The sequence below is a fragment of the Phyllostomus discolor genome, chromosome 2 (assembly GCF_004126475.2).
Source record: "Phyllostomus discolor isolate MPI-MPIP mPhyDis1 chromosome 2, mPhyDis1.pri.v3, whole genome shotgun sequence".
Lineage (NCBI taxonomy): Eukaryota > Metazoa > Chordata > Mammalia > Chiroptera > Phyllostomidae > Phyllostomus > Phyllostomus discolor.
The window spans coordinates 114,565,117-114,573,067 of NC_040904.2; the positions used below are offsets into that span (position 1 = coordinate 114,565,117).

Genomic DNA, 7,951 nt, shown 5'->3' on the forward strand with positions numbered 1-7,951 from the left:
AAGGCTGAGAGCCACATGTACACAAACATCCTGAAGTTGACAGACTGACACACACAGACATGATGACAACCAGAAGCTGGAACTCCACACATTGAATGCAGGACTTTAGGGGGGTAGAAAAGGAAGGTACTGGGACACAGAGGCAAGGGTACAAAGTTCCTCCAAATGGGAATGGAGTGCCAACCACCCCCCTGCCTTGCTCCAAACACTTGCCTCCAGAACCATGGAAAGAGTCCAGTCCATTAAGTGCTGAATGCAGTAGTAGTGCTTTGAGTCTGCTGTCCTCATCAATGAAGCAGCATGGATGGGCTAGCAGTCACCTGATAGAAGGCCTCAACTCCTGGCAGGCTAGTCATATCAGCCCTTGCTCATTGTGTTCAACAAGGTCTCCACCTCTTGCGGGTTCCCCAAGGCCTCTCAAGGCATCTTCTTCATGTTTCTCATTATGGCCACTTTCTGATGGACTTTGAGAGGATATTCAGTTCTCTTAGGGGTGGGGTCCCCTTTTATCAGAAGTTCACAGTGATGGTAATTCCCCCACTTAGTAATGACTCTATATGATGCCACCAGTGCAACGGGATGTAAAGAACATCACCAGGACCAACCATTCTTTTGTAATCAACCACAAACTGGAAATTGGGGAACCCCTCATAGTCAGTATTGTCAAAGTCCACCTGGCTCTGTCTGTCACACGAATGATAAACAGAATTTAGGTAGAGGCACTCAAGCTGATCTGGAGGGAATAAAATGCATTGTTTGTAGCCCTTTATCTGAGCAAAGAAGTTCTGTTCCTTATCACAGTGTGCAGATGTTACATTTTCTTCCACACTGACAAGCAGCAGATAGGAGGTCAGCTGTCCCAGCTACACTTTCCTTGCTGCTTATTAATCCAGTTCCTGTTAAACCCCTTGTCAAAAAGCCCAGGACAATCTTCCTGCCCACAGTGTCATTGAGCACTTGCTGCACACACAACCTCTCGTCCCTTCCTTGCTGCTGTACATCCTGCAGTTTCTCAACAAAGTCATAGAATTTCATTTCCTCCCTGTTAGATCTTGGCTTAAAATTCTGAAGATATTAGCCATCTGAAGAAGATATTAGCCATCTTCTTTCTCATCATAGTATAGGAACTTGTGGGTACTGGCATTGCACACAGAGAAGTCTCCATTGCTAATATTTTCTTGCAGGTATTCAAGGTCCCATTTCAAGGCAGGGTATGCAGGAATTGTGTAGGTCAGCACCACAGACTTCCCATTCTTCATAAGCTCCTCTGCCCAGGGTCACTCTGATTCAGACTTGCACCAGGCTGGATGGGACAGCTGTAGCTGCACAGTTGGCACTCATTCCATGCAAGGTGGGGGCTTCAACCTCTTCCCAGGGCTCTCCAGAGCCTAAGGCCACAGCCTCCACCTCTGTAGCTACCTGCCATCTCTGCAGCTGGGAGGGCCCAACCAAAAGATTTATTTTCATTGCCATTAAAATAAAAATGAAGTCACCAGCCAAGAATGCAATGTCGACCTTTAAGCCAGCAGCTCTCATTTAAAACCCTGTTTGCAGCAGCATTTTCTACTTAAAGTTATGTGATGGCCGGTTTTGAGAAACTGCTTTTCTGCTCCAAACATGTTCAGCCAGCCATAGCTACAAAGAATTCATGTCTGCATTACAAAAATTGCAAAAATGGGATGGAAATTTATGAAAGTTCCTCATTCTTCCAGAAACAACAGTACTGGCTCTCCTTGAAGGTCAGAGCAGGACACAGTGGTCTTTCCACCGGGCTGGTGAAGAAGTCACCTTCATATTTGCAAAACCATCTGGACAATTCTGAAGTCATTCTCCATAGAGAGGGGAGCTGAGAAAGGCAATTGTGCAAGCAGAGCCGGATGAGCTAGAAACAGGTTCTTCCTGCCAACTTTTCAGCATTTTAGCTTCACTGTTTATTATATTGGGGATTGTTAACTTCTTCCCCCACATTAAGGAGAAAGAATTCAAGAGTGAGAGAGACCAAGAGATTTCTACCAGGCTGAAATCCAGGAAATCAGTGAGCTCCCAGAGAAACTAAGCCTTTTTCTTTCCTTCTTTTTTTAATGTGGTAAAATACATGTAACATAAAAAATTATCTCAGTTATTTTTAAGTGTACAAGTCAATGGTATTAAACACATTCACATTGTTGTGCAGTAAGTCAATGTTATTAAAAGCATTCACATTGTTGTGTAGCCTTCTTCATCTATGCCCGTAACTCTTTTCATCTTGTACAATGGATACTCTGTACCTACTAAACTATAACTCCCCACTTTCCCTTTTCCTCAGCTCCTGGCAACCACTATTACATTTTCTTTGTCTCTATGAGTTTGACTCTAAGTACATCACATGAGTAGAATCACACAGTATTTGTCTTTTTGTGACTGGCTTACTTCACATTGCATGACATCCTCAACTTTCATTCATGTTGTAACATATATCAGAATTTTATTCCATTTAAGGCTGAATGATATTCCATTGTATGTATAAATCCCCATTTGGCTATCCATCCATCAGCTGGTGGACACTGGGTTACTTCTGAATTTTAGCTATTGTGAGTAAGGCTGCTATGACATGCGTGTACAAACATCTCTTTGATACCCTGTTTTAATTCTTTGTTTGGGTATACATTCAGAAGTGAAATTGCTGAATCATATGTTAATTCTATTTTTAAGTTTTCAAGGAACTTCCATACTGTTTTCCACAGTGGCCACATCATTTTACCCCCCTGGTAGTGAACAGGGTTCTGATTTCCGTATATCTGTACAATACTTGTTATGTTCTCTTCGTTAGTTTGTTTTATAATAACTATTCTAATGGTCTGAAGTGGTATGTCATTGTGATTTGATTTGCATTTTCTTAATGATTAGTGTTGTTGAACATCTTTTCTTGTACTTCATGGCCATTTGTATATCTTCTTGGAGAAATGCCTATTCAAGTCCTTTAAAAAATTTTTTTTAAATGTTTATTGATGAGAGAGAGAGAGAGAGGGAGAGAGGGAGAGAAGCGTTGATGTAAGAGAAACTTCGACTGGTTGCCTCCCAGTTGTGCCCCAGCTGGGGTCAAATCTGCAACCTAGGTATGTGCCCTGACCAGGAATCAAACTCCCAACCTTTTGGTATATGGGACAATGCTCCAACTAACTGAGCCACACCAGCCAGGACATATTCAAGTCCTTTGCCCATTTCTAAATAGGGTTGTTTGTTTTTTTGTATTGAATTTTAGAAGTTTTCTATATATTTTGGATATTAATCCCTTATCAGGTATATTATTTGTAAATATTTGCTCTTATTCTGTGGCTTGCTTTTTTACTCTGTGGAGAATGTCTTTCAATGCACAAATTTTAAAATTTTTTATAAAGTCCAATTTGCTTATTTTTTTTTGCCTGTGTCATAGACAAGAAATCATTGCCAAATCCAATGTTGTGAAGTTTTGTCTTATGTTTTCTTCTAAGAATAGTTTGTTTTAGATCTTATATTTAGGTCCTTGATCTACTTTGAGTTAATTTTGTATACAGTGTCAGTTAAGGGTCAAACTTCATTCTTTTCCACGTGAATGTCCAGTTTCCCCAGTACTATTCATTGAAGAGATGGTCCTTTCCCTATTGAATGGTCTTGGCACCCTTGTTAAAAACCACTTGACCATGTATGTGAGGGTTTATTTAGGGGTATTCTATTCTATTCCATTGGTCTGCATATCTGTCTTTATGCCAACACCACTCTGTTTTGATTACTGTATCATTGTACCAAGTTTTGAAATCAGGGAGTGTGAGTTCTGTAGTGTTGTTCTTCATTTTCAAATTGTTTTGCCTATCCAGGGACTCTTAATATTCCCTATAAATATTAGGATGGATTTTTTTATTTCCGCAAAATTGTTATTAAATTTAGACAGAGATTGCATTGAATCTATAGCTCACTTAGGGTAGTATTAACAGTTTTTTTCTTTTCGTTTCTTTTACTTTATTTTTTAATTTAATTTATTTTTATTTAACTTTATTTTATTTTATTTATTTTATTTTATTTGAATCATTGTTCAAGTACAGTTTTCTCCCTTTTACTCCCATTCCAGCCCCCCACCCATCCCTCCCCACTTCTCTCCCATTACCACCCTCCCACTAGTTTTGTCCATGTGTCCTTTAAATTTGTTCCGGTAAACCCTTCCCATTTTCCACTGGAATTCCCTCTTCTCTCCCCTCTGTTCACTATCAGTCTGTCCTCTATTTCAGGGTCTTTGACTATATTTTGCTTGTTTCTTCATTTTGTTATTTAGGTTCCTATTGAAGGTGAGATCATATGGTATTTGTCTTTCACTGCCTGGCTTGTTTCCCTTAGCATAATGCTTTCCAGCTCCATCCATGCTGTTGCAAAGGGTAGGAGCTTCTTCTTTCTTGCTGCTGTGTAGAATTCCATTATGTAAATGTACCATAGTTTTTTGATCCATTCATTTACTGATGGGCATTTAGGTTTCTTCCAGCACTTAGCCATTGTAAATTGTGCTGCTATGAACATTGGGGTGTAAGGGTTCTTTTGCATTGGTGTTTTAGGGTTCTTAGGATATAGTCCCAGCAGTGGAGTTCCTGGGTCAAAGGCAGATCCATTTTTAGTTTTCTGAGGAAGTTCCATACTGTTTTCCATAGTGGGTGTACTAGTCTGCAGTCCCACCAACAGTGCACTACGGTCCCCTTTTCTCCACAACCTCTCCAACACTTGTTATTTGTTGCTTTGTTTATGATGGCCATTCTGACTGGTGTGAAATGGTATCTCATTGTGGTGTTAATTTGCATCTCTCTGATAGCTAGCGATATTGAATATAGTTTCATGTGTCTTTGGATCCTCTGTATGTTTTCTGTGGAGAAATGTCTGTTGAAGTCCTTTGCCCATTTTTTAATTGGGTTGCTTGTCTTCTTAGAGTGGAGTCATGTAAGTTCTTTATGTATTTTGGAGATTAAACCCTTGTCTGAGGTATCATTGGCAAATATGTTTTCCCATACAGTTGGTACTCTTTCTATTTTGACACTGTTTTCTTTAGCTGTGCAGAAGCTTTTTATTTTGATGAGATCCCCTTTGTTTATTCTTTCCTTTATGTCTCTTGCTCAAGGAGACATGTCAGTAAAAAAGTTTCTGCGTGAAATATCTGAAATTTTCCTACGTACATTCTCCTCTAGGACTTTAATGGTGTCACGGTTTATATTTAAGTCTTTTATTCACCTTGAATTTACTTTTGTGTATGGTGTAAGTTGGTGCTCTAGTTTCATTTTTTTGTACGTAGCTGTCCAGTTCTCCCAACACCATTTGTTGAAGAGGCTATTTTTACTCCATTTTATGTTGCTGCCTCCTTTGTCAAATATTAATTGACCGTAGAGACTTGGGTTTATTTCTTGGCTCTCTGTTCTGTTCCATTGGTCCATGTGCCTGTTTTTATGCCAGTACCAGGCTGTTTTGATTACAGTGGCCTTGTAGTATAGTTTAGTGTCAGGTATTGTGATCTCTCCTACTTTACTCTTCTTTCTCAAAACTGCATCAGCTATTTGGGGTCGTTTATGGTTCCATATAAATTCTTTGAAGAGTTTGTTCTATATCTGTGAAATAAGCCATTGGTACTTGAATAGGTATTGCATTGAATGTGTAAATTGCTTTCAGTAGTATGGACATTTTGATGATATTAATTCTTCCAATCCATGAACACGGTATATGTTTCCATTTGTTTGTGTCTTCCTTGATTTCTTTCCTTAGTTTTATGTAGTTTTCTGAATACAGGTCTTTTACCTCTTTGGTTAGGTTCATTCCTAGGTATTTTATTTTTCTTTTTGCTATTTCAAATGGGATTTTTTTCTTGATTTCTGCTTTTGCTATTTCATTGTTGGTATACAGAAATGCCTTTGATTTCTGGATATTGACTTTGTATCCCGCTGTTTTGCCAAATTCATTTATTAGGTCAATCAGCTTTTTGCCTGAGTCTATAGGATTTTCTATGTACACTATCATGTCTTTTGCAAACAGTGACAGTTTTGTTTCCTCCTTTCCGATTTGGATGCCTTTTATTTCTTTTTCTTGTCTGATTGCTGTAGCTAAAACTTCCAGTACTATATTAAATAGAAATGGTGAAAGTGGACAGCCTTGTCTTGTTCCTGATCTTAGTGGAAAAGATTTTAACTTTTGCCCATTGAGTATGATGTTGGCTGAAGGTCTCTCATATATGGCCTTTATTATGTTGAGGAATGCTCCCTCTATTCCCACTTTTTAGAGTGCTTTCATCATAAATGGGTGCTGTACCCTGTCAAATGCTTTTTCTGCATCTATTGATATGATCATGTGGTTTTTGTCTTTGCTTTTGTTTATGTGATGTATTATATTTACTGATTTGCAAATATTGTACCATTCTTGCATCCCTGGAATGAATCCCACTTGGTCATGGTGTATGATCTTTTTAATGTATTGTTGGATGCGGTTTACCAGTATTTTGTTGAGGATTTTAGTGTCAATGTTCATCAGTGATATTGGCCTGAAGCTTTCTTTCTTTGTTGTATCTTTGTCTGGTTTTGGAATTAGGATGATGTTGGCCTCATAAAAAGAGTTTGGGAGTCTTCCATCTTTTTGGATGTTTTGGAATAGCCTGTGAAGGATAGGGGTTAGCTCTTCCTTAAATGCTTTGTAGAGTTCTCCTGTGAAACCATCTGGTCCAGGGCTTTTGTGTGTTGGGAGTATTTTGATTAGTGCTTCAATTTCTTTTGTTGTTATTGGTCTGTTCAGGCTTTCTGCTTCCTTTTCATTGAGTTTTGGAAGATTATATTTTTCTAGAAAGTTGTCCATTTCACCTAGGTTTTCAAATTTCTTGACATACACTTCTTCATAATAATTTCTTACAATCCTTTGTATTTCTGTGTTATCAGTTGTAATCTCTCCTCTTTCATTTCTGATTGTTTGAGATATTTCTATCTTTTTTAGGTATGCCTGTATCACTATGAACTTCCCTCTCAGGACTGCCTTCACTTTGTCCCATAAGTTATGGTTTGTTGTGAGTTCATTTTCACATGTTTCCAGAAACCTTTTGATTTCTTCCCTAATTTCATTCTTGACCCATTCATTGTTTAATAGCATGCTATTTAACCTACATGATTTTGAGTGTTTTGGTTTTTTTTCTTGGTGTTGGGTTCTAGCTTCAGTCCCTTGTAATCTGAGAAAATGCTTGGTATGATTTCAATTTTCTTGAAATTGTTGAGGCTTAATTTCTGTCCTATTATGTGGTCTATCTCTGAAAATGTTCCGTGTACATTTGAAAAAATGTGTATTTAGCTTCTTTAGGATGGAGGGCTCTATATATACCAGTTAAGTCCATTTCATCTAGGACATTGTTTAGTGCCACAATATCTTTGTTGATATTTTGTTTGGAAGATCTGTCCATTTTTGACAGTGGGGTGTTAAAATCCCCTACTGTAATTGTGTTGCTGTCCATATCTTTCCTGAAGTCCTCTAAGATTTTGTTTATGTGTTTGGGTGCTCCTATGTTGGGTGCATATATATTTACAATATTTATGTCTTCTTGGTGGATTCTTCCCTTGAGTATTATGAAGTGACCTTCTGGGTCTCTCTTTATGGCCCTTTTTTGGAAGTCTATTTTATCTGTGTATTGCTACCCTGGCTTTTTTTTCCTGTCGACTTGCTTAGAATACTTGTTTCCCGCCCTTCTCTTTTAGTCTGTGTAGGTCTTTTGCTCTGAGGTGGATCTCTTGTGGGCATCACATGTGTGCGTCATGTTTTCTTATCCATTCAGCTATTTTATGTCTTTTGATTGGAGCATTTAATCCATTTATGTTTAAGGTTATTATTGATAGGTACTTATTCATTGCCATTTATGTACGTCTCTCTCTCTCTCTCTTTTCCTTCCTTTCCTTAGGTCAGTCCCTTTAGCATCTCTTGTAGAGCTGATTTGGTGGAG

The 7,951-nt window shown here is 38.4% G+C and overlaps 1 pseudogene; it reads right to left on the reverse strand.

Moving 5' to 3' along the window:
- Positions 1–348: 348 nt before the first annotated feature.
- Positions 349–1,467, reverse strand: LOC114514032 (annotated as a pseudogene).
- Positions 1,468–7,951: the final 6,484 nt, after the last annotated feature.